Raw genomic sequence first — 27,258 nt, forward strand, 5'->3', positions numbered from 1 at the left:
TAATTGGTTAGATAACAGAAAACACATGTGTCAAAATAAATAACATTTACTCTATTTGTCAACCAAGTCTGGAGACCCACAGGGAATAGTTTTGTGGCCATTTTTGTTTAACATATTTTTTTTCAACAGTTGAAAGAACAAAACGAATTTAGACATACAAATATGCGGATGATTGCAAAATAGAATCCATAATTCAAAGTAACACTGGTTCAGAGAAACAACATTTATATTTTGTGGCTGGGCATTAGATGCAAGATTGAAATATGAATGTAAGACAATGAAGTTTAAAAATAAATAGGCTATGCCAAGATTTTATTTATCAACTCTAAATTACAAGAGGTAATTGAATATAAAGATCTAGGAACTATTGTAAATTCTACCCTGTCATTTGATGGACATGTTAATGTTATTACATCCAAAGCCGCAAGATATTCTACCTTTTTGCTTAAGAATCTTGCTACAATAAATGAAATGAGTCCAGTAGAAATGTTTAAAATTTATACAACACAAACGGAGTACAATACTTTTGGTGTATAAAAAGAGCCAAATGAAAAGTCTGGAAAGGGCCCAAAAGGGATTTACAAAGAAAATAATCTTTATAAAGGTTTAAAATTATTATACTATGTGCAAGCATCAGAAACGTTTTTTTCTGTTAGGTATAGAGACATCTGTGGAAAACGAATAACTACTTGTAAAATGTTAAACATTTTGAGGAACAGTCCTCCTTGATGACCATTGGGCCTAAGCACTGTAAATGAACTTATGTGAAGTCTTGCCAGGGGTCTCATGAGATTCACAGAAGCCATAAGACACAAAATCCTGTGGTCCTCTCTTGCAGTGACTGAAGTCTGAGTGGAATCCCCTACAAACAGATCTAGACATACATTTTTTTCCTTTGGAAGAAAAGCTCTTTGAAATGAGGCATCTAGAGGATACCCCAGAAACGCAATCCTGTGAGGAGTCATCAAGAAAGACTTTTGAATGTTCTCTTGGAATCCCAGCTTGTGTAAGGGAAATCTCCTTCAGTAGAGAGATACTGGACACTTTGAAAAGGATTCTGAAAGGATAAGCAAGTCATCTAAATATGGAAAATGCAATGAGCTTCAACTGGAGCTATACACTTTGTGAACACACATGATGCAGTGGATAGTCTAAACGGTAAGGCAGAGAACGGACGATGTGATCCAGACCCACAAAACTACCTGAAGTCTGGATGAATAGAAATTATGTTAAGCATCTTTTAAATCTAGTGTTACGAGGAAACTTGAATGAGGAAGAAGCAGCAGCAGGATGTGAAGCATCATTATTCTGAAATTAGTCACGATCACAGACAAGTTTAGGAAAGAAATATTCAGAACTGCTCTCCAAGTATTTCTTTCTTTGAAACTAAAAACATCCTTGAATAAAACCCCTTCCCCACCTAAGGAAAAACACGTTCTACCACCACTCCCAAGGACAGCATATGATTGACAGATGGGAGGGGAAAATAAATAAATAAATAAAAAAAAAGATTCTGGTCAGGAGGATGAGGAATGATCTCCTGGAAAGGAAAACTTTCTTCCCATTGCCATTTGTAACAGTGAATGATCTTCAGAAACCATATAAATGAAAAACAAATGTCATATACTCACCATAACGATGTATCTGTGTTGCCCATTTTCATTCTTCCACAACTGATGGGTCTTTACCGTGACCTTGGATCTGACTTGGTCACATAACTAATAGTCACGGATCCAGCTGTCGTGCTCCTCCCTTTAACCACAATGCATTCTCATTCTCTCTCTCTCTCTCTCTCTGTGTGTGTATTATACAGATCCCTATCAGTAGCTAGAAGTTACAAAACTTCAAAGACCATATGGCAAATACCATATGTTTGAAGTTTTAGAACCTTGAAACAACAAAAGAAAAGAAAACAACTTACCTGTACTTTTTTGCAGGGGGCAAGCCCCCACTGCACCCCCCCCCACACCCCATGCTACTTAAATATACCAACACCAACATTGCCTTGCAGTAAGGAAAACGGCAAATCCAGAGTTCCTCACTATACGGTGATCTCAATAGAAATTGTTCGGAGTTCCAAAACTTCGGACATACGTTCTCGGCCATAAGGTCTTCAAGGGTTCCTATTAGCAGAGCGAAAGACCGTAATCATGAATACAGAAAGAGCGACACGTACTGCACGAAATACAGAAACGCCGAATCTTTGAAACAGCAAAAATGGAAGTGCAATGGTTGGCCCATCTGCGGTATGGCTCTGTAAGTGTACGATAGACAGGACTTTAGGGTTAGGATGTGGGTTAAGGTAAGCTAATAGATAAGTAATGTATGTAAGATTTAGTGTAGTGTTAGAAGTAGGGTTTTATTTAGCTGTATGTATATGTATTATTTGTTTTGGGTGTATGTCTGTAAGAGAAGTGTGCGGTAGTTACTGTCCTTAGGGTTAGGGAGGGGTTAAGGATAGTGCATAGATAGTTGTGTGTGTGGGGTTTAGTGTAGTGTTGGAAGTAGGGTTTTCTTATATGTATGTGTATTTATTTTTCTGGGTGTATGTTTGTAGGGGACTTGTACAGTAGTTACAGACCTTAGGGTTAGGGAGGAGTTAAGGATAGTGCATAGTTAGTTGTGTTTGTGGGGTTTAGTGTAGGGTTAGAAGTAGGGTTTTGGTGCTTTACTTTAGGTTAGAAGTAGGGTTTGGTTATTGTATATATGTGGTTTATTTAATTTTGTTTGGATAGGTAGCTTGCAGCGGGTGGTTGGGTTGGCCGACTATGACAGTTCGTTCATAGGTAGGTTATTAGGCTATCGGCCCTACAGCCTATACAAGCCCAGCCAAAAAGGTACCCTGACTTTTGCCACCCAAGAAAATTATTTTCCTGTGCCACTGTCGAGCAGAGCCACAGAAGTGACCCCCAGGGTGAATTTCCTATTTCCTATCCAATCATCAAGATTTTTCTTGAAGAGTACTAATGAGGAGCTTTGATTGATATAGAAAGGTAGTTTATTCCAAAGTATGGGAAGTCTCTGGGACAGGAATCTGTCCCTCCAGCATTTTCTGTTTATTGTGATGACAAGGTTTAGGTCCCGAGAGCATGTAGCTCGGAGAGATTGGGACTTCTTTAAGTGGAGCATGTCCAACAGCTCTGGGTTTGACATAGCTTTGTATGTTAGGCAGAGATCACCTGCGAGTAGGTGATATGCGACGGAGTAAAGCTGGAGTTTTTTGAGATGGTCTGTGTAGGCAATCTGTTTGAGGCTGGTAATCTTCTTTGTGAGGTATTTCTGCGGCCTTTCCAGTTGTTGTAGATGTCTTGTGAGGTACATACCAAAAGGGGTGTTGTACTCTATAATGGGTACAATGAGTGATGAGTAGAGGGGAACAATGACTTCTCTTTTTTCTGGATGAGAAACCTTTTGTGATGAGGTGTGCCATGTAGGAGGATTTCCTGACTACTGTAGCGATGTGATTATCAAAGGAGAGACTACTGTCCACCTGTGTCCCAAGGTCTCTTATCACACTTTCGGTGTTAAGTATGCTACCACCTATGTTGTACTTCATGGGTACAGAATGTTTACTAAAGGGGATGACAATGCACTTTTTGGCATGGAGCTTGAGGCCATGGCTTTGACACCAGGCATGTCTCAGTGAGGTTCTTTTTTAGGCTGTCCACATCATTAGGAGTTTCGATTATGACTCCTAGTTTGCAGTCATCTACTTCGTTAGCCAAAGACCTACTGTGTTAGCCTGTACTCCAGAGCAGTAGATACCAAACAGGAGAGGACCCAGGACTGAACCCTGTGGTACTCCACTTGTCACTGGTCTGAAGTCGGATTTGGAGTCTGCTACTTTCACAGTGTGGGATCTGTCAGTTAGCCAGTTGGCAACCCATCTTGTGAGACAGGAATTTATACCTAGTTTTGTGACTTTATAATTCCAGAGTGGGGGATGGTGTTGAAAGCCTTAGCAAGATATAGATAGGCTGTGTGAACCATCTTATCCTAGTCTACGGCTTTGGTGACTGTTTCAAAGTAGTCTATCAAGTTTAGGAGACATGATCTGCCTTTTACAAACCTGAACTGGGTGGGGTCCAGAGTTTGGAGATTACCAATGTCATTGTTTATAAGTTCCATGATGATACATTCCATGGCCTTGCAGACCAGGCTCGTCAGGCTAATGGATCGGTAGTTCCCAGGGTCCATGGTGGCTCCCCTCTTGTGGAGTGGGATAACCGTCGCTGTGCGCCACTCAGCAGGCACAAAGCCTGAGGTGAGACTATGATTGAACATGGTACTTAGGTGGGGTGCCAGTTCATTCTGTAGTTCGTGTAGAACGCAGCCTGGGATGTTGTCTGGTCCCATGGATGCTGTGTTCTTGGCTTTGGAGAGTGTGGTTTTTACCTGTGCAGCCGTGACTACAGTAACTTTGCATTCTTCCGGTATAGGGATGGGTTCTTTAGGGGGTGAGAAGGGGGGTAAAGTTAGCATTGAACCTATCTGCCACGATGTTAGCAATATCAGTTGGGTCTGTATATTTAGTGCCACTGTGCTGTAACTCAGAGCAGATCTGAGTGTTGCCATTGAGATTCTTGACATAGCTATAGAATGCTTTGTGGTTGTCTCTAGAATCAGTGGCGATTTTGTTTGCGTAACTAGCGTTGGAGGATTTTATCAGGGATCGCAGCTTCTTACTGAGGCTGACCAGAAAGCTCCTCCATTCATGGGAGAATTTACTCTCCTTTGCAACAGTGTCTTCCTTCTGTTGTACAGTTTGTTTATGGCAGGGGACCACCAGATTGGATTCCTTTTTTTGGAGGATAGCGTCTAGGTTCTGTTTGGGATAGCACAATCCATGCACTCGTGTAAGTGCTTATAAAGTGCAATTGTGTAGGATTCAGTAGTCGTAACTGTATTGTCCATCTGCATGGGTGTCAAGTTCACCACTTCTGTCTTAAGAAGCATGAAGTTGACTTTGGAGAAATTTTTTACCGTGGTTTCCTTAATGGGGGGTGGGGGCAGGATGTGGATATCTAGGGTAATTAGCTTATGGTCGGATCAGACCAATGAGGCATTGACTTCAGGTGTGGAACACCGGTCACTCATGTTGGTAATGACTAGATCTAGGATATTGTTGCCCCTAGTGGGGGTGTGGATAAGTTGATCCAGGGCATTGGAGTTTATAAATTCCAGAAAGCGTTGAGCAAAGATGTTGGTACACGAGTAGTTTTCCCAGTTACTGGTGGGGTAGTTGAAATCGCCCATTATTAGGGTGTTTGGTTGAACCCTAATATTTTCCAGTATATCAAGAAAAGAGGAGTGAGAATCCTGGGGCATGGTGGGGGATCTGCAGCAAGCTACAATTTGGATTGCAGTTTTGCCCAGAGTTAGTTGCACTTGGATAACCTCGGCTGTATTATGCTGAGCAACTAGGTTGGAGGTGTGGACATCCTTAATGAATATGGACACACCTCTGCCTTTGGTGTTCCGGTCCAGGTTACATAGCCAAAAAGTGTGGTATGAGTTATAGCATGGTAGTGCAGGGGTGCTCTCTGGAGCCTTGAACCAGGTCTCAGTCACTGCACAGATATCACTGTTCTCCATTTTAAAGAGTGCCTCGAGGGAGTGCATTTTGAGATTTAGACTTCTAGCACTGAGTAGCATCACCCTCAGTTTTTGCTTGCCTGTTCCTGTTATGGTGGTGAATTTGTCATTTGAACCTTGCCTAAAAAAGGCACTATAGGGGCGGCAAGAACCTTAGCCAGTATCCGGAATCCCAGGGGTGACTGGTTCAGGCCATCTCTGGCAAAGCATTGTGGCCTGTCGACCATGTCATCCCAGGCAGACAAATAGCCAATTGTTGAAGTCAATCATTTTGTCCTTGTACTGCGGTATCATTCTGGGTGATGGCAGAATGCTACTCAGGGCTAGTGTCATACCTGCCTGGGCTACAAGATCAGACAGCTCTTCCATGTCTCTTTTCATGTAGTCCAGGGAGGTACGTCTCAGGTCGTTCACACCAACATGGACAATGACAGTCTCATATTTGTACTTGTTGTGGAGTGACCCGAGTGCGGTGGATACTGGCACCAGACAGGCAGCTGACAGTAACCTTCTCCTTGTTTAGCCTGGTGAGTGGGACATCAGTGTGCCTGACTATAGAGTCACCTATGACTAGTGTGTTGGGTACGTTTTGCCTTACTGGCTATGGTTGAGTGGCACACCGAGTCTGCGGGCTGTGTGTCATTTGGGTTGTGTTGGGGGGTGGAGGTTGCTTGCATTTCTGCTTTGGAGGTCTCTGTTGCTTGAGCAGATTATTATTGAGAGCCTCCGCGAATGTTTTTGTGTTTCTATGTGTGGATTTTGGTGGTGTAGATTTAGTGAGACTGTGTGATGAGTGTGGTGTGGTGCAAGTGTTTACCTTCTCATGAATGTCAAGTTCAGTCTTGGTTGGAGAGAGCTTTACCTCCAGTTTGGCTAGATAAGTGCATCTCTCACAGGTTGCAGTGTTGGGTGGTAGGAGGAGAGGGTTGTCTGTGTACATGAGGCAATTTGTACATTGCCCCAAGATGCCCAGATTCTTCAGATATACAGGAGAGAACACTGGGAGCTGACCCTTGGACATGCCTGAATAAAAAACTGAGGAAGGAGAGTACAAGAGCCGTTTTTCTCTAAGCAAGTGAGGAAAGTAAGTACCAAACTGTTTTCCTCTAGGTAATGAGGAAGGTTGAGTGCTGTATTAATTGGTAGGTTATTTAATGCTTAAAAGTTCTGAACAAGTGCTGATCACGAATAAGCAAATTCAAGTGCTAAAACTAAGAATCTGCATCTGGACTAAACTAGTTAAAGAAAGGGGGGGGGTGCAAATGCAGGCTTTTAAATCAGAAAGTTGAGAGATGGAAAAACTGCCCCAACGGCCAATAACTTTTAGTTATGTACTTACCATAACTTTAGATGTATGGGATCCATCTCGCCTACATTCTCTACAGATGGGTTTGGAGCCGATCCTCGGCTCCGACTCGGCGCTATACAATAGAACGCAGTCTCTTATTGGCTGAGTCACCTCATATCCCAGGATGCACCACCGCTACTTCCCCAGATCTTGTTTGTTCGCATTCATGTTCACAGAGACATACTATTGTCATCACATACTCAGGTCTTTCAAGAGAGGAAAGAAGATCAATTTTGGATCGTCCGGTCTCTCCTGGTCTACAAGGCAGGGGGATGGAGAGTGGGTTATTAGGAATGTAGGTGAGATGGATCCCATACATCTAAAGTTATGGTAAGTACATAACTAAAAGATGTAATGTGATCCTATCTCTACATTCTCTACAGATGGGACAGCGTCCCTAGCACCTAATTCCCGGGTGGCTCACTGGAAAACACTCCTGAGAACTGTGGAACCGAAGGAAGCTCGACCCCTGGATGCCACATCTAATTTGTAGTGAGAAACAAAGGTGTGTGAAGATGTCCACGTGGCAGCCGCACAAATGTCGCCAATAGAAAGCTTGGAATGAAAGGCTGCCGAAGTGGCCATAGCTCTAGTAGAATGAGCTTTAACCGGAGCTATGAGCTCCCTGTTTGAGATGAGATAAACGTGAGTGATGCAGTCCCTGATCCACTTGGCAATAGTGACTTTAGTGACGGCTTTGCCTAATCTATTATCCGAAAAGGACACAAACAGTTGATCTGATTTCCGTGCTTTGTGTCCTATCCAAATAGAAGCGTAATTGCCTGTGCACATCTAAGCAGTGAAAAGTATATTCAGCTCTATTGGAATATTTGGGAAAGAAGACCGGTAGCTCCAGGGACTGTTGTAGACAGAAATTAGAACAAACCTTTGGTATAAAAGATGGGTTTGGCCTAAGAGATACTCTATCCTTGTGGAATACCAAGTAAGGCGGTTTAACACATAGAGCCTGAAGTTCTGAAACCCTTCTGACTGAAGTAATAGCAATTAGAAGGGCAGTTTTCCAAGAAAGGAATTTCAGATCACAGGTTGCTGCCGGCTCAAAGGGTGGTGAGGTTAAAGCACCTAATACCACATTCAGATCCCACGGAGGTGCAGGTTGCGAAGTGGGGGGTCGTAAAAGCCAAGCTCCTTTAATAAAGGCTTTACAGAGCTTGTTGCTCATTAAGGAGGTTGCACTTTCATGAAAATTGGAAATAGCCGCCAATTGTACTTTGATGGTAGATACTGAGCAACCTTGCTGGAACAGGGAGGCTAAAAACTTCAGTACTTCTGATACCGAGGCTGTCATTGGGTCTAATCCCCGGAGTTGGGCCCAAATAGCAAACCTCTTCCATTTACTGCTATATATCTTCTTTGTAGAAGTCTTGTGGGCCGAAGACAAGATGTGTATGACTTCAGGAGCCAAAGAGTGGCTCCTAATTATGGTTGGAAGTGGAGTAGCCAGGCTGTCAACTTCAACAAATGGAGGGACTGATGGAGTTGTCCTGACTGATGAGTCAAAAGGTCCGGAACTTGGTCCAGGAACCAAGGATCCTCCAATGCATACCTGTGAAGAAAGGGGAACCAGATTTGCCGAGGCCAGTATGGGGCGATTAATATCATTCTGCTTCTCAAGCGAATCGCCTTCTGAATCACCTTGGGAGAAGGGGAACGGTGGAAAGGCATATAGCACACGGAGGGCCAAGCGTGGACTAGAGCATCCTTGGGGTCTCCCGAAACTGGGGTCAGAGTGAAGAAGTGGTGACATTTCGCATCGAGGGGGCTTGCGAAGAGATCGCAACAGGGGACTTCCCATCTTGTGAAAATCTGTGTTATCACTCTGTTGTTCAAGGACCACTCGTGAGGGGAGAGAATAGTTCTGCTCAGTCTGTCGGCTATCACGTTGGATTTCCCGGAATGTCGTTGCCCTTAAGCGCTTGGTAGCAATCGCCCAATCCCATACTCTCATGGCCTCTCTGCAAAGGGGATAGGACCTGGTTCCTCATTGCTTGTTTAAGTACCAGACTGCCGACATGCTGTCGGATTGAATGGCAATTGTACCCTGGGGGAGGTGATCGTGTAGTGCTTGCAACGCTAAAAGCACCGCCCTCATCTCCAGGATATTGATATGAAGAAGACTCGTCGGGGTGCCGCGTGCCTTGGACCGACCTGTCCAGATAATGACCCCCACCCTGTCTGGGAGGCGTCCGTAGTCAGCGTGGCAGAGGGGAGTGGGGAACGAAGGGTCGCCCTTGATTCAGATTGGGGGATAAAAGCCACCAACGAAGATCCTGTTTGCACGTGTCTGTGATCAGAATGTGGTGACTGAGGGGACGGTCCTGATAAGACCACTGGACTGAGAGGAGCCACTGAAGTATCCTCATGTGCAACCTTGCCAAGGGGACCAGAAGAATGGTGGCTGCCATGGAGCCCAACAGTTGTAGGACCATTCTTGCTGGAGCACGACGTCTGAGGATTAAGGCCCGAACCTGAGACTGAAGCGTCGCGATCCTTTCTGCAGGAAGATAGACTCGCATCTGCCTTGAATCTATTTCTGCACCGATAAACAGAATACGCTGAGATGGTTGCAATACAGATTTTGACCAATTGAAGGTGATTCCTAAGGATTTGCCCAGTGCTATAGTGGCTGCTAAATTTTCCAAGAGTAGATACCTGGAGGCGGCAGTTAGGAACCAGTCGTCTAAGTATGGAAACACCTGGAATCCTAGACTTCTCAAGTGAGCAGTCACGACTGCCAAACATTTGGTAAACACCCTGGGGGCTGTGGTGAGACCAAAGGGCAGTGCTCGGAACTGAAAATGACTGTCACCTAGGCTGAAGCGTAAGTGTCTCCTCGACGCCTGATCCATCAGAATGTGATAGTAGGCGTCTTTGAGGTCTATGGAGCACATCCAAACTCCTTTCTCCAACAGCGGGAGAATGGATTGTAGAGTGACCATCCAGAATTTGGACTTTTTTACAAATCAGTTTAGTTTGCTGAGATCCAAAATGGGTCTCAAGTCCCCGGTCTTTTTTGGCACCAAAAAGAATCTTGAGTAAGTCCCTAATCGGGCCTGGTCTGCGGGGACAGGTTGGATGACTCCTTTTTGAAGCAGCTTTGATACTTCGTTGGCTGCATGATCCCGTTGACTGGGTGGTGGGTCCGGGATTCTTTGGACTGGTGAGGGGGGTTGAACAAAGGGGATGGAGTAACCTCCGGCAATGATTCGAAGCACCCATTGGTCCTGAGTAATATCTTCCCAGGCCTTTAGGTGCTTGACGACCCCGACTGGCTCCGGAGCTGCACAGTCGGGTACTCCTTCAGGGATGCTGGAAGGAGGAGGAGCCACGAAAGGACTCGCGGTCTCCAGTGTTGCGGGGGCCTCCGCCGCCTCTGGGACGGCATCTCCCTGAAAAATTTCCCCCTCCTCTGCCTCTAGAAGGGGGGGGTCACTCTGCTGCGACGAGTAAGGCTTCTGAGACTTACGGAACCACATTTTCCCTCCCTTCGGCCTTGGGATAAGGCCTGAGGGAGTGGAAACAGGCTCCTACGGCAGCCAAGGTCTTACCCTCCTGTTCAAGCAGCAGTCAAAGTGTCCTTTACCTTGGGTCCAACCAATGAGGACCCATCAAAGGGGGCGTCGGCAAAGGAAGACTTAAAGGCCTCTGCAAAATGACACAGGCGTAGCCAGGCTTGTCTCCGTAGAGCAACACCTGTCCCAGCCGCTCTACTCGCTCCTTCGGCCGCATAGGAAATGAGCCTCATGGACGAGTTAGATAATGAGGATAGGGTAGCCAACTAAGAGTTAACCGTCTGTGTTAACTGTTCAGGTAAGTTACCCGAGAGGGCATCCGACAGCTCCTTGATCAGATCCCTCTGTAGTCTGGTGAAGTGTGCCAGATAATTCAAAGACCTTAACATAAAGGTCGCTGAAGAAAGGGTACGCTTGCCGTACCGATCCATGCTCCTAGACTCTTTATTAGGGGGATGGATGGGCGAAACCTCTGCCACATCTTGTTGGGTGGCCGATGCCACCACCATAGCATCTACAGCCACACCTTTAGATAAAATCCTTGTCCGGGGTGCGAGAGAAACTTATTGGGACGAGCTGGCACGGTTCCACAGAATCGGGTGTTCCCACGCCGCCCTTGAGATCAAATCCAGAAGCTCATCGAAGGGCGGAGACACCCAGGAGGCGGAGGGCTGAGCCCCGAAGGCCTTGAGGAACACCGACTCCTCAGCGGAAGGGGGTTTGGACTGCCAGTCGCCTCGGTGTTTAAGGATTTCCAGAATGTCCGCAAAGGAGACATCTTCCGAAGACGACTTTGGGGACCCCTCCGCATCATAGAGGTCGGTATCCGATGTGAGGGACTCGTCAGAGTCGGCGTGTTTCCTCTTACACTGTCTCTTCCTGGGCGGTTCCTCCGAAGGGTGTCGGAGGAACCTCCAGGAAGAAGGAACCGCCAATTGGGGTAACCTCAGGCCCAGGGCTCCGCTGTCATGAGACAGGGGATTCCATTAGCGCCAGTCTCCATGCCCAAGGAAGGTGGTGGTGGTGGAAAGGTCGAAGTGGCCACAGAAGATTTGGCTAAAGCACTTCTCATGGCATGAAGGCGGACCCCAGAATCCTGGGAAGGTCCCGTCCCGAGGCCACAACAGTAACGAGCCCCGCAGCCGGCACCTAGAGGGAGGCTCGGAACCGAAAGGATCGGATCCGAAGCATCCCCCCCGGGGCTGACTGAGGAGGTCCGTGCGAACCCGACCCGAGGGCGGGGTTGAAGTTAGAGTCGAGCCGACTCGATAACCGACGGATCCACCAACACCGACTCCAACGCGCCAAGGCTGTCGGAGGAGGAATGGAAGTAGAAGGATGGGGGATCGGCTCCAAAGCCAACTGGGCAGGAGTCGAGATCAATTTATCGAAGACCGGTGACTGGAAAAGCTTCTGAAGCACCCTGTCTATGTCCGAATCGGACATCCTCGAACGAAGAGACCGACCGGGTCAGTCGACTTCTCCGCCCGGCTCCGAAGACTGGGGACCGGCTCCGTAAAGGCTCGAGGCGTATCGGCGCCGAGGTAGATTCCACTACTATTGCAATCTCCCTTGGAGCCGATGTGGACTTCGGCTCCGAAGTGGAAGTGTCTGAGCGGGCAACCCTCATCGGCTCCGAAGGCAGTGGAGCCGATGAAGGTGACACGCCTCTTGATGCCCGAGCTCTCGACTCCAAAGCCAGAGGAGTCGAGGCTGGAGACATTGAGGCAGACCGTTCCGCCCTCGGCTCCGAAGTCCGTGGAGCCGACGGAGAAGCCTGCCTAGACGTTTTAGCTATCGGATCCGACGGACTGGTCGGACCCGAAGATTTTTTCTTCTTGCCAGTAGGAGAAGAAGAAGAGGATAAGGCTTCCTCAAAAGAAGGGGCAATGAGCCCTTTTAAAATCAATTTGTTTTTCCTCTCTTGGAGGACTCGAGAGGAAAAAGCGTGGCAAACACTACAGGACTCCTGGAGATGTTTGGGACCTAAACAATATACACACAAGGAATGATCATCCGTTATGGACATTTTGTAACCACACAACACATTTTTTAAAACCGGAAGGTCTATGTTCTTTAGACATGGTTTTAAAGAAAAACTTAACAACAATTACAGACAAAACAGTTAACACCGACAACTAGGCTCTAATTTAAACGCCTAAGGCAGGGCTAGGCCTCTCTAACTTAAACGGAACCTTTTTACCAACAAAAATACACAATCTTCCACAAAAAAGTACCAAAAAACAATCACACAACAACACTAGCCGTTAAAACAGCTTTTGGGTGAGTCTTAGAGAGAAATTTTACAGAAAAAGTTTCTGACTAGAGGTACTTAGCTCAGCCAAGTCCGAGACCACGTCTATGCTGGAAAGCGGCAAACGAGATCTGGGGAAGTAGCGGTGGTGCATCCTGGGATATGAGGTGACTCAGCCAATAAGAGACTGCGTTCTATTGTATAGCGCTGAGTCGGAGCCGAGGATCGGCTCCGAACCCATCTGTAGAGAATGTAGGTGAGATAGGATCACATTACATCTACAATTTCTGGGCCAGAACCACTCCTTATGTGGTAGATAGGTTACCTAGTGCTTACCACTCCCACTGATGAGCTAGAAGGCTTCCCTCCAACACAGAAAACTTGGGGGGGGGGGGCTCAGAAGCTTACATACAGTCCTGGATACAGCAAATCTGAATCTGGACTACATTAATTACAGGAAAGGTAGGAAACAGAGTTAGATTTTTTTTTTTTATACAGACAAGTAGCTAAAACAGCAGAAAAAATAATTCAAATGCAGTATAAGCTAGCACACTTGTGTATGTAGCAATTTTAGACCAAACAGTTTAAAAAATGCAATTAAATTAAAAATGACTAAAAACAAGTGCAGAAGGAGTCTATTAGGTAGAATGAGGTAAAGAGATGGGACTGGGGGGAGTGTCCCAGATCAAATCTACAGTGGGGGCGGGCAACTGCAAAAGCCTCCAAATTTACACAAGACAGGAATAGGAAGGATGGGTAGGGAAAAACCAACACCTTCAGCAGAGATCTGAAAAACTATACAGTGAAGCAAAAATAAGTGCACAACTCAGAAGTCAGCCAGCAATGATATAAAATTAGTCAAGCAAGAATTAACAGTACACAACTCTGAAGTGCCAGAAAAATATACTTAGCTCTGTATATCTCCAGATAGTTTGAAGAGCACTCTGTCAGGACACAGGAAGGCTCCAGCAATGATAATTATCAGTTTAATAATAATAATTTTATTTTTCGCCGTTTAGTGCGTTCGGGATTTTTGCAGTTCGCATTATAGGGGTCGACGTTTAGGTATTTGGTTAAAGGGTTTTTCGATTTGTTAATATAGACACAGTCTTCGAAGATTTGGAACTTCGAGCTATTGATAGGCATCCATATCTCTCTCTCTCTCTCTATATATATATATATATATATATATATATACACACACACATACACACACACATTTTATATATATATATATACATATATACACACACACACACACACACAAAAATTGTATACACACACATATATACATACACACACACATTATATATATATATATATATATATATATATATATATATATATATATATATATATATATACACACACACACACACACACACACACACACACACACACACACACACACAGTGGATATAAAAAGAGTACACACCCCTTTTAAAATGCCAGATTTTTGAGATATAAAAAAATTAGACCACAATAAAGAATTTCAAAACTTTTCCCACCTTTAATGTGACCTATAACTTGTACAATTCAATTGAAATCTGTTAGAGGAAAAAATATAAAAAATAAAAAACGTACAATAAGCTGGTTGCATAAGTGTGCATACTGTTAAACTAATACTTTGTTGAAGCACCTTTTGATTTAATTACAGCATTCAGTCTTCTTCATATCAGCATGGCACATCTTGACTTAGCAATATTTGCCCACTCTTCCTTGCAATAGAGCTCCAATCTGTCAGATTGCGATGGAATCTCTTGTGTACAGCCCTCTTCAAGTCGTCCTACAGATTTTCTATTGGATTTAGGTCTGGGCTCTGGCTGAGCCATTCCACAACTTTAATTTTCTTCTAGTGAAGCCATTCTTCTGCTGATTTGGATGTATGCTTGGGGTCATTGTTGTGTTGAAAGGTGAAATTCCTCTTCAGCTTTCTAGCAGACACCTGAATGTTTTGGGCCAAAAGTGATTGGTATTTGGAAGTGTTCATACTTCCCTCCACCTTGACTAAAGCCCCAGTTCCAGCTGAGGAAAAGCAACCCAAAGCATGACACTGCCACCACCATTCTTGACTGCGAGGATGGTGTTTTTCTGTTGATGCATAGTGTTGCTTTTGTGCCAAACGTACCTTTTGGAATTGTGGCCAGAAAGTTCAACCTTAGTCGCATCAGACCATAACACATTTTCCCACATGCTTTTGGGAGACTTGATGTATTGTTTTGCAAATTTTAGCAGGGCCTGGACTTTTTTTGTGTGTAGGAAAAGGCATCCGTCTTGCAACCCTACCCCAATACTCCAGACATATGAAGAATACGGGAGGTTGTTGTCACATGTAGTACACAATTAGTACTTGCCAGAAATTCCTGTAGCTCCTTCAGTGCTGGTGTAGGTCTCTTGGCAGCCTCCCTGGCTAGTTTTCTTCTTTTTTCATCAATTTTGGAGGGGCGTCCAGTTCTTTGCAACGTCACTGTTGTCCTATATTTACTCCACTTTTTGATGACAGTCTTCACTGTATTCCATGCTATAGCCAATGTTGTGGATATTTTTTTGTACCTTTCTCCTGATGGATACCTTTCAGTAACTAGATTCAGTTGATGCTTTGTAAGCTCTGTGCGAACCATGGCTTTTGCTGTAGCAGGCAACTGAACAACAGTCAGGAATATCCTACTAGGACAGGTCTTATATTCTTTCTCCCGGCGAAATGTGGATTAGGGCTTGCTATCAGGGAATGCTTTATTTATCTGAACCGTACAACAATCTACCTTTATTCAGTTATTCATGTACAAAAGCTGACATTAATGAACACAAAATCGACACTTTTTTTTTTTTTTTTTTTTAAACACATGAAGATTTATTTTGTACTTTTCTATAACTGGAGAACAGTTCTAATAATGGGCTGAAAATTGTGTGAATTCTACATAAACAGTGCAACAAACATTTCAAGTCCAGAATATCTGCACCTTGGCTTTCACAGTTATTCAAATACAGTCATGTGTCATCTTCTTCTGGGACATTGTCCTAAGTGTCCAACCCCTGAATTTCTTGTGACTCCATTTCCTGTAGCACCATTGGCCCCAGTCTGTCATGGCTAGCAACTGAGCTCTCCTTAAAATGAGCACTGCTTGTCCAAGTAGCCTGCTCGTAGTGTACTGGCAACACAGCTGTCAGTGAATTTTATCCCATGAATTTTTCACTCAAGTCGAGACCTCTTGTAGGCTAGGCTTCACAAAGTTTCCAAGCTGATTTCTCTCCATTCTATTTTCAATGTAGTCATGGAGTTCCATGCACAAATGGTCCTTGAATGCCTTCTTTATTGCAATATCAAGAGTCTGGAGATAGGCAGTCATTCCTGCGGGAATCATTATTTGATCTATTCTCCACTGTGCTAGGAATTTCTTTGTTTCTTTAGCGTGGTGAGTGCTGGCCGAAACCCAGACTAGCAGACCTCTTTCGCCACCTCTTAAAACAAGTGGCAGCATTACATCAACCCACTTCCTTAGAACTGCTTGTGTGCACTAGGCTTTTTCGGTTTCAAGAATGTAAATGCCTGAAACATGTTCAATCTTAACTTTCTTGACCTTACTAATGATTAGAGGTGGGGTTTTCTTTCCCTCTACATGAATTGCCAAAATACAGGTAACACGTACACTCTCGTAACCTGTGGAGGGAATGCAGACTGATGAGGCACCCCTCTGATCAATTGTTGTTTGAGATCCTTGGCCCATAAACACTGCAGTTTCATCCATAGCAATCATGTTTGAGAGTTGGTATTTAGAAAAGTTAATGCAATCAACGAAGGACTTTAACACAACTGCACTTTTAATAACTTCAGTATCTTCCAGCTTGAACAGTCTTGTTGATCTTCTTAAGAGACTGTTCATATCGCTGAATTGAGCCATCCAGCCAATGTTGTGATGCTTTGAATTCTTCTGTGAATATTTCTAGCTGTGGTGCTATTGCAAGGGCAAATGCCTGAATATCAGCCCTGCGCACAACCAAAGCCTTTGCTCTCCTGTTAGCAATCCACTCACAGAGGAGGTCTTCAAGTTCAGGAAATAATGGTTGCTGACCTGATCCACACTTATACTTCTTAGCATTTCCCTCGTCGGCCTGTTGACTGAGGTTAATGTATGCTGCTCGCCATTTTTGGACCATTCTGAGATCTAACTTCTTCTCTTTACAGAAAGCCATCAGGTTCTTTCCACAGGAGTCCTCCAGGATTCCTTTATTGTACTCAACGGAATACCTCTTTCTTTTTACACTCATCTTGTCAGGGGGGGGTTTAATTGAAGACTTGCGCGACCAGAGTGGCAACACAAAATGGCGCCGGTTATGAAGAGAAGACACTACCACAGCTGCTCATTACCATGAGCATGCGCTTCCAGCGCATGGTCTGTACTTTGACCAAAGTACACCTGCGTGGGTTTATGGGCCAAGGATCTCAACCGTCAAGTGTGAGTGATAATTAGGTTACAGTAAGAATCGGAAGTGGGGCTTATTTTTGGTGTAGGACTTGTATCTTGAACACCTGGAAAAACCATGCTAGGCCTTACTCTCTTGTTAGGTCTTATTTAGAAAAAAATATGGTATACCTTTGTGTATATCTATATATTTATACATATATGTACACACACAAATGTCTACACATATATGCATTATGAAAAGGCAAGATAAAAACATACAGAAAGGCTTGAGCCCAAACAGAACAGGTTGGTTCCCAAACGCACATCCCCTTAGGTCTTATCAGAAATAAAAGGAAGGGGGCTGGAGGGTGGGGAGTTGAAGAATGAAAATGGACAATACAGATGCATAGTTATGATGAGTACATAGCTTCTCGTCATTTTCATTCATTCCTCAACTGGTGGGAGAGTCCTTAGTCAGATGAATCTTGGGTGGTCATCACAGCAGAGTACATCAGAACCAAATGCTGCCCTATTTCTGGAAAATATGTAACTTCTAATGAGCACTAATGGTATGAGGACTGCACCATGTGGCAGCTGCACAAATATCTATGGACACTCCTGACCAGAAAGCAGAAGTGGCTACACACTTCATGGAGTGTATTTTGGGGTACGTAGGTAAGGATAAACCACCTTCTTTATAAACAAAGGATATAGTCAAGTCAGTTAACCACTTTAACCAGGGTAATCTTAGACCTTGCTTTACACTATTTGGTCTTGCAGAAGGATACAAATAATTGCTCATTTTCCCAAGTCTTTAGTTCTGAGCTGATAAAAGCAAACTGCCAACGTACATCCAAAGGATGCAGCATTGTATTCTCCTTTGTCTGAAACTTTCAGACAGAAAACAGGCAAATTGATTACCTGATTTAGGTTGGATTCAGAAGCCACCTTAGTTAAAAAAAAAAAAAGATGTATTTGTGCACAATAAAACATTATCGTTCTGGAAGGTCAAGTATGGAGATCTAGCAGACAAGGCGTGAAGTTTAGATACTCATCTAGCAGAAGTGATAGCGACCAGAAAAACGGTCTTTCAGGACAATGACTTAAGATCAATCTTAGCCGAGGGCTAAAAAGGAGGTAAGGCAAGAGCTTGCAACACAACAATCAAATCCCAAAGGGGGGGGGGTAGGATCTTTCACTGGGGGACCTGAATAAAAAGGGATCCTTAAGGAGGTCCTGCACAATTTCAAGGAAGCCAAGCAGGAATGATTCTCAACTGAGTGAAAATTTGAAATGACCACTAACTGAACTTTAATATTAAAATAACTCACCCTATTTAAAACGAAACCAAAAAGTCCAGATCTGGTCAGACTGAGATGGAGAAAGGGTCCAGGTGTCTCTGAACGCCCCAAACTGAAAATCTTTTCCCTTTACTTGTATAAATTTTCCTGATGGAAAGCTTCTCAGAGGATAAAAGAATGTCGCACCGGGGAAGAAAAACTGGACTGTCTAGCCATCACTGGAACTGGAGAAACCATTCTGTCAACTTGAGCTCTTCAATGTCCAGGTGTTTCATCCCAGTCAGATAAAACAGAAGATCTGGACAGGGATCCAGTATCCAAGGTGGATACAGAAGATGAGGCCAGTAGAAGGGGAACCAAACTGAACGAGGCCAAAAGGGTGCAATGAGGGTGACTGTTTTTTCAACCGGGATACTTTCTGTAGAAATTTGGGGATGAGGGGTAACAGGGGTGAGCATAAAGGAGAAAAGGGGATCAATCGTGGACTATAGCATCTCTCGGTGATCCCCCTATGGAGGGGACCAGGGTGAAGAAAGTACAGTTGTGTACACTTACCATAAATGAGATTTTCAAGTGTATTCACTGTTGCAGTCATCACACTAGGGTTATCTGCCTGCAGGTAGCCGTCAGTCGGCCCGAATACCAGTGTCTTGGGATTTCTGCGTCGGATGCTATCACCTCTTCCATATCGTCAGGGGTATAAAACATGCAGCAGACGCCATTACATCAGTTTTTCTTGCCCCAGATGTCAGGATCCCCTAAAACTGGAGCAACTACATGGTGTGGAACACCTCCAGTAAAAAGTAAATACCACTGCCATAGGATATGGCCAAAAAGAGGATAGGTGGAAAGAATAGAAAAGTCAGGGGGCTGGAGGGAGGGTAACCAGGACTGCAACAGTGAATACACTTGAACATCTACATTTATGGTAAGTGTACACAACTGTACTATGTTCTTTGTGTTTCACTGTTGCAGTCATCACACTTTGGTAGATTCCCAAAGCTGAGAAAGGGTGGAGGCAGTCGAGAGGTATTGGGGCTGGCTAGCAGGCCTTGTAAGACTGCTGTGGCAAATCCAGCTCTAGGATTTAAAAAAAAATAGGTAAGTGGCAATGCTTGGTGAAGGTGTGTACAGAACTCCAGGTTGCAGCTTCCAGGATGTCCCTGGAAGGGACTCCCTTGAGGAATGCTGTAGAGGTTGAGGTAGCCCTAGTGGAATTAGTTCTGATCCTCTGTGGGGTAGGGTTTTCCATGGTGTTTGTAGCAGAAATGGATGCAGTGTGCTATCCATTTGGAAATGGTTTGTTTTGAAATGGCCTTGTCCTCTGCCCCTGTAGCGAAGTTGACTAGCAGCTGGTCAGATTTCCTGAAAGGTTTAGTTCTGTCAAGGTAGAACCTGAGCTGTCTGTGCACATCCAAGGAGTGCAGAATACTTTCCCCTTTATTCTGAGGATTAGGGGAAAAAGTTGGTAAAACGGATGGATTGGTTTAAAGCCACACTGGATACCACATTGGGCATAAATGATGGGTTAGTCCTTAGGGAAACCCTGTCTGTATGGAAAATAATGAAGGATTCCACAGCCATTAGTGCCTATAACTCACATTCTTCTTGCTGAAGTGATGGCTAGAATTAAGACCGTTTTCCAAGAGAGGAATTTTAACACTGCTGTAGCAGCAGGCTAAAAGGGGGAAGCGTGAGCTTCTCTAGTACAAAGTAATGTCCCAGGCAGGGATGGGAGCTCTCCATGGGGCCTTAAATTGTTAGCTCCTCTCAGGAACTGTTTGATGAGAGAGTGAGAAAATAGAGGTGGCTCAGTATTGTAGTGAACCGAAATGGCAGAGGCATGAATTTTAACCGATGAGGAGGACAGGCCTTTGTGGAGTAACTCTGCTAGATAATCTAGGATTTGAGGTAAGGTGGGCACAACTGTGTCCTTTCCTTAAGACTGGCTCCAAGAACAATATCTCTTCCACTTTTCTGATTTCCTAGTACTAGGCCTTCTGGCCTCAAGGATGACGTCCAGCACCTGTTTCCGGACAGCTGCTAGTGGTGTAATCAGGGGATAAGCCAGGCTGCAAGGTTCAGGGTTTGCAGCTGTGGATGCAAAATCTGTCCCTCCTGCTGGGAGAGCAGGGAGGGGGTCTGATGTAGGTGCCTGGGTGGCACTGCTGTCAGACTGCATAGAAGTGGGTACCAGTGCTGGCGTGGCCAGTCTGGGGCAATAAGGATTGTCCTTGGCCTGTCCTGTTTGATCTTGAGTAGTACTTCTGAGAGGAGGGGCAAAGGGGGAAGGCATAAATTGAGAGATTTTCCCATGTAAAGGACAGGGCATCACTTTCCATGCTTGGCAGTGGGGATTTATGGTGCAAAATTTGCTCAATTGATGGTTTTGGGGGAGGCAAAGAGGTCCACCTTTGGAGTCCCCTACCTGTGGATTAGAAGCTTGAATGAGTTGGGTTCCAGCTTCCACTTGTGTGGGTCCAGTAGATTTCTGCTCAAGTCATCTGCCAGTGAATTTTGTTTGCCTGGTAGGAATCGAGCTTGCAGGTGCACTTAGTTGCTCAGGGCTGTGTTTCACAGGGCCATGGCTAACCTGCAGAGAGGGTAGGAATGAGTTTCTCCCTGTTTGTTTATGTACCACATAACTGTGGTGTTGTCTGTCTTTATCAGGAGTTGTCCTAGAAGGATAAGGTATTTGAAGGCAGTCAGAGCATTCTGTACAGCTAACATTTTTTTTTGATTGATATGCAGGGGAATTTGTTCATGGCTCCATTTGCCTTGAATGCATATGCCTGCCATGTGAGCCCCCCACGCATAGTCTGATGCGTCTGTTGTCAGGGTTTGGGTGGTGAGGGGTTGCGTGAAAGAAGTCCCTTGTTGTGGTTGCAAGACTGCCCACCAAAGGAACTCTGCCCTTAGACAAGGAATGATAGGAAATCAGTGTTTCCAGGTCCTGAGAATGTTGGCACCAGAGTCGTTTAAAGTACTATTGAAGTTCTCTCATATGCAGTCTTGCATATGGAATTAGCAGAATGCATGAGGCCATGAACCCTAGGGCTTGCAGTATTTTTCTTGCAGATAGCTGGGTTTTGGTGGTCATTAGTTTGAAGTAGTTTGTCAAATAAGCCTGTTTTTTCTGGAGTGAGGAATGCCATCTGGGAAGTTGGGTTCAAGCTTGTTCCCAGGAATACAGTCTTTTGGTTGGGCACCAGTTGTGATTTCTTTTCATTGATGGTGTACCCCAGAATAGTTTGAAGTCTCTTTACAAATGCCAGGTGCTGAAGGAGCAATTCCTGACTGTTCGCCTGAATCAGGCAATCATCCAGGTATGGGTAAATTTGAATACTTCTCTGCCTGCAGTATGCAATGGCTGGAGCCAGGCACTTTGTGAATCCCCTGGGCACAGTAGATAAACCAAAGGGAAGTACAGAGAACTGACAGTGCATAGAGCCTGCCCTGAAACATAGTTATTTCCTGCAAGATTCCCTTATGGGGATGTAGCTTATTTTAACTCTAGGGTGACTAACTAGGCGTCCTTGGCTAGCATAGGACGAAGCTGTTGCAGAGTCAACATTTTGAATTTTGGGACCACCGGGAAGGTGTTGAGAATTGACAGATCTAGGATAGGGCGCAAAGAATAGTCTTGAGTAGAAACCCTGTCCCCTCTGCTCTACTGGCACAGGTTGAATAGCCCTGATACTGACAAAAGAAAGTACTTGCTTGTGGGCCTCTGCCCACTGGTTTGGAGGAAGGTCTGGAAACCTGCTTGGGGTTGGCAGCGAGTGGAAGTAGAATCTGTATCCCTGGGATACAATGTTTAGGACCCATCTGTCCTGAGTAATGGACATCCAGTTTTGTGAAGGCAGGGCAAGTTTTCCTCCTAAGGGTGCAAGTACTTGGGCTTTGCTGGGAAGGAAGACAGACAAGTCATTGTGAACGTTTTCCATAAGGGGTTGGCTTACCACTCCCTGTTTTAGAGGAGGGAGCACTCCATTGTTTAGATCTCTGCATATCCTCAGACTGTAGTCTTGGTGGCCTGTTGCCCCTGGGTTTGGACCGAGAATGCCTGGGAGGGACTGGAAAGGACCAGTTTTTAGATGGCCAATGCCCACTGAATCTAGGTGGCTGCACCTGTAAGAAATCTTTAACAGTTAACATAAATCTAGATTTTTCCTCCATCTTTTTAAGAACTACTACTGCTTTTGTGTCAAACAACCTTTCCTGGTTTAATGGAGCATCTAGTAGTTTTGCTTTGACATGGTCTGGCAAGATTTGCTCCTTCAGCCAAGTATGCATTCTCAGTACAGACCCAGTGATAGCAGCCCCACAAGATGCTTCTAAGGCATCAAAACCACACTGCAAAGTATGTTTACTGACTTAGTTTTCAGAACGTATTAACTGCTGTAAATCTTTATTTTCTGTACAATCTGGAAGCAACAACATTTTTTGTTTAATTAGTTCCAGAACATGCTGCTGGTACTTCAACATGTGAAACTGGCAATTCAAAGCCCTGATGGCAAGAGTTGCAGAGGTATATACTTTCTTACCCAATCTGTCTAAAGCTCTAGAATCCCTGTCCAAAGGGGTAGGGTTTTTGGCTGTAGTAGCCTTAATGCCATTAGGTCCCTGGGAAATGGTCTCTGGATCAGCAGAGGGATTCTTAGAGAAATTTGTGAGAGTCAGGTACTCTGTAGTACCAGTCAGGCTTTCTAGGAGCTTGTGGTAAAGCATCAGGAGTAAGACTGGATTCCATGAAGACATCATCTACAATGTCCAGGACAGGGTGTATAGCTAGAGGCCTGTGCTGAGGCAAGTCTAAAAATTCTCTGAGTCTCTTTTTGGACTAAGGGTAGTCCTGACATTTCCAATGGAAATGCTCTCAAAGTATGCAAGGCTTCACGAAAAGAAAAGTACTCGGGAGGAGAGGCAAAGGGTATGGAATCCTCTGCATCTGAATCCTCATAGGTAGATAAGGGTATGTCCTGGTAATCAGAGGGATTGGAGTCATCGAACTCATGGTCTATAGAATCAGAAGGAAAATCAATTATTTGTCTTTTAGACAGGAAAGGCTGGCTTCCCCTAATTAAAGTTATAAGGTCTTCAGCCACTCAAAGCATTTGTTTCTGTGGCAAGGGAGCTTGAGCATGCGTTTTGGTCATCTGTTTTCTAGGCGTAGTGCGGATTCTGGGCCTAAGAAACTCACTATTTTTAGTCAAAAATGAAGCTGTCGGTTTAATGCGAACATCGGAAGGTCGGAATACACCCTCAGAAGCCGGTGCCTAAACAGCGGCTCCAGACCTATCCAAGGTAGAGACATCTGCAGGTTCCATAGTCTAAGAAGCATCTTGCGGCATACCGGACTGAATGGGTCTCAGCAGAGGCCTGCAGATCTGTAGAAGTTGGTATCAGGGCTTGTGAAAGCACCTCACTGAGTACCGGCAAACTGGCGACTAGCTTAACGGAAGTGTTGGCGGCAGTTTTGGACCTATGCAGTCTGCCTCAGTCTTTATCCTTACGCTTTTTCAGAAGATCGACAGTCGGATAGCTTATGGAAGCCATTTTGGAAAACGAAAAATGAGAGCGAAATAATTTAATGACAAAGATAGCCCAACAACGAATAGTTCGGGCGGTAAACAAGGCACAAAACCTACAGCGAGGAATATCGTGGTCTGGGCCTAAACAGATGATGCAGTAAGAATGAAAATCTCTATGAGGTATTTGCTTTCCACAGGCAAAACAATTGCTAACTTTTTCTGACAACAGTTAGATCAAGAAAAAAGGATCCCCAACGGGGTACTTAGCTTTAGAAGACTTCAGGTTTGAAACTCGAAAAACTAAAATTTCAGGTAGCGGCCAACCGGCACTTGCAAACTGCTTCTGCTTCGGGCTCCCACACAGCAAGAAAAGCTGATGTAGTGGCGTCGGCTGCATGTTTTATACCCCTGACAACCTGACTTCATGGAAGAAGTGACAGCATCCGACAGAGAAATCCCAAGACTCTGGTATTCGGGCTGACTGAGGGCTACCTGCAGTCAGATAACTCAAGTGTGATGACTGCAACAGTGAAACACAAAGAACATCCTGCTGCACTTGTTGAGGGGAGAAGCAAAGGGCACTACTCTGAACAGGTAATGGTTGGCTTTCAGCCGTAAGTGCAGGTATCTTCTGAAGTGTCTGTTCATTTTGGTAAGATAGTATGCAACCTGAAGATCTATCAAGCACATTAAATCACCCTTTCGCAGTAAAGGCAAAACGGATTAAACCATGACCATCTGGAGCTTTGAGTATTTTACATACCGGTTTCGCTGGATGAAATCCAAAATTGATCTAAGGTCCCCTATCTTCTTTGGCACTAGAAAGAATCGTTAGTAACTTCCGGATCCTTGCTGGTCGGGGAGGGACTTTTTGGATGACTCTTTTCTATCAGTTTTACTATTTCAAAGGCTGCAGTTTCCCTCCAATTGGTATTTCAAATGCTGCTGTTTCCCCTCTGATTGGGTGGGACCACGTGGATGATTTTGTTCTTGTTGGGGGAATTTGGGAAAATGGTATAAAATAACCTCTGGCTATAATTTTCTGCACCGAAGTGTCTTTTGTGGTGGATGCCCAGCCTTCTAGGTGCAGAGACAAGTGCCCCCTGACTACCGCCAGAGTAGAGCAGTTGGGCAACCCTTCAGAAGTGCTAGTAATGCTTTTCAGAGAAGGAATCTCTGAAGCCATGGTTCTGCAGGCCACCCCTGTCGTGAAGACAGTGTCTTCCATTAGTTTCCCCCTCTGCCCCGGGAAGACCCATATCCTCAGGAGTCCTGGAAAGGCCCTTGGTTCTTGCGAAACCACACTTTTTACCACCTCGTTGATTCCTGAAGTATCTCTGCAGCACAGAAAAATGGATCCCAATGCTCACTTCTGGAGAGTGTTCCCTTAATTTTGAGGCCGAACAATTATGATCCATCAAAAGGAGCACTGATGAATGAAGACTTTAAGGACTCCGCAAAAATCACACAAGCACATCTAAGGCCTGTCTCTTGAGTGCAATGCTTCAAACCACACAGCCCTAGGAATAACCCTTGGCTACATGAGATATCAGCCTCAAGGATGCAATGGAAATAGACTAAAGGGTGGCCAGTTATGAAAAAAAAATTTTTCTGGTCCTTTACAGACACGAACCCTGAAAGAGATCTGGAAAGCTCCTTTGTCAGATCCCTTTGTAATAATAATAATTCAGCAAGTGAAGAGCAAAGGTCGAGGAGTTATAAATCTGCTTGCCAAATCTGTCTAAGAGCCTGGACTCCTTAAGGGGATAGACAAATTAGTTCTGTTTTGCAAGCTCCCTGTTAATGGCTGCAGCCACCACCACCATGGTATCAATGAGGCTCCCTTGCTTCAGTCGGTCCCGTCTTTGGGTGGAGCTAAAAACTTATCTAGCCTCTTAGGTATGGGTTCCATAGCATCTGGCTAGTTCCATGCTTGGTGTGAGATAAGGACAATCAACTCAGCCAGAGGGATCACTCAAGACATAGCCAGGCCAGCCCAGAAAGCCTCCAGGAACACAGTCCCCTCTTAGGAAGGGGCTTCGGAGGACCATCCGTTCTCTGTTTAAAAGTTCCAGGATATCTCCAAATGAGACATCAGGTGGAGATCTGGAGGACTCCGCTCCTTCAAAGTCAGTTTTTCATGACAGATTCCCAAGAGGAATAGGTCTCCCTTTGTACATCCTCTTCTAGGGATCTCATTAGTAGGATGGTCTGATAAAGTAATATTAGTGGGTGGCGAGTCCTAGATGAGGACTCGGAATCCCCATAGATCCTTGTCCAGAGGAAGGAGATCCAGCCAAGCTGTCTAGCGCTGAAGCAACAAGAGGCATGGGCAGCTCTGACAGCTTCAGAACTGACCCAAACTTCCCAGAACTGGTAGAAGGTCTTTGGCTCCAAGAGTCATCCTGCTTCAAAGAGATCAGAGCCAGGTGACTCAGGAGCATGGTCAGTGTGAAAGAATGGCCTGTCTTCCTGCCTTTCGAGCTCACAAGGACATTCTCGAAGATCCCGGATCAGAGGACTGCAAAAAAAACGGATTGAGGAAGATATAAAATGAGGCTGAGAAGACGGCAGGCTCACGGGTCTGATGGGTGTCCTTTTTGGCTCCATCTCCTATCAGGATCTGTGCACCGAGAAACTTGCTCACAATTCTATCCACCTCTGCCTCAGATAAACTACTGGAGGACCTACAGGGTTAACTAGTGGAAGGTGGTCTGAAGGGTTTCCTCGATGTCTCTTGTAAGAAAAGTAAATGGAGCAGAGGAGATATCGGATCTGGGGAGGAACATGTACACTGGATCCAAGGAGATTTGATTCTTGGATTTGTAGAATGCGAGGTTGATGTTGGACACGGTTTCTTAGAAACTTTAGCTGGAGGCTCAGGAATCAGAGCCAAATGAGGAGAACGATAAGACCACCATTTCCTGGATGCTTTTCCTTTAAGCAGAGTCATGCTTTCCTTTATCAGATTTACTGAATGGGGTTTGAGCTAATAGAGAAGAAGGTAGGAAGCCTTTTAACATCACCCGGTTTCTCCAGTCACTCAATGTACGAGAGTTGAATCCCAATTAAATGGAGCAGTCAACATCCAGATGGGCAGCACCGAAACAATAAATGCACTCCTTGTGGGAATCAGAATTAGGGATATTATGCCCACAGGAAGTGAATTTCAAGCTTGTAGGCTTGTCAGCCATTTCAAAAAACTGACAGGCCTATCACCCCAATACAGAAAGAGAAAAAATACCAAAATTGAAATTTCAGAACTACCCCAAGGTCTGGTAGACAGAAAG

At 44.8% G+C, this 27,258-nt stretch overlaps 1 protein-coding gene across 1 annotated transcript in view; it reads right to left on the bottom strand.

The window, feature by feature from the left end:
* Positions 1-27,258, bottom strand: part of XRN1 (5'-3' exoribonuclease 1) — a 2,408,514-nt gene that overhangs the window by 2,244,665 nt on the left and 136,591 nt on the right. The gene's annotated exons all lie outside the window — the stretch shown is intronic.

This window comes from Protopterus annectens, chromosome 5.part0 (assembly GCF_019279795.1).
Source record: "Protopterus annectens isolate FY-2018-M chromosome 5.part0, PAN1.0, whole genome shotgun sequence".
NCBI lineage: Eukaryota > Metazoa > Chordata > Ceratodontiformes > Protopteridae > Protopterus > Protopterus annectens.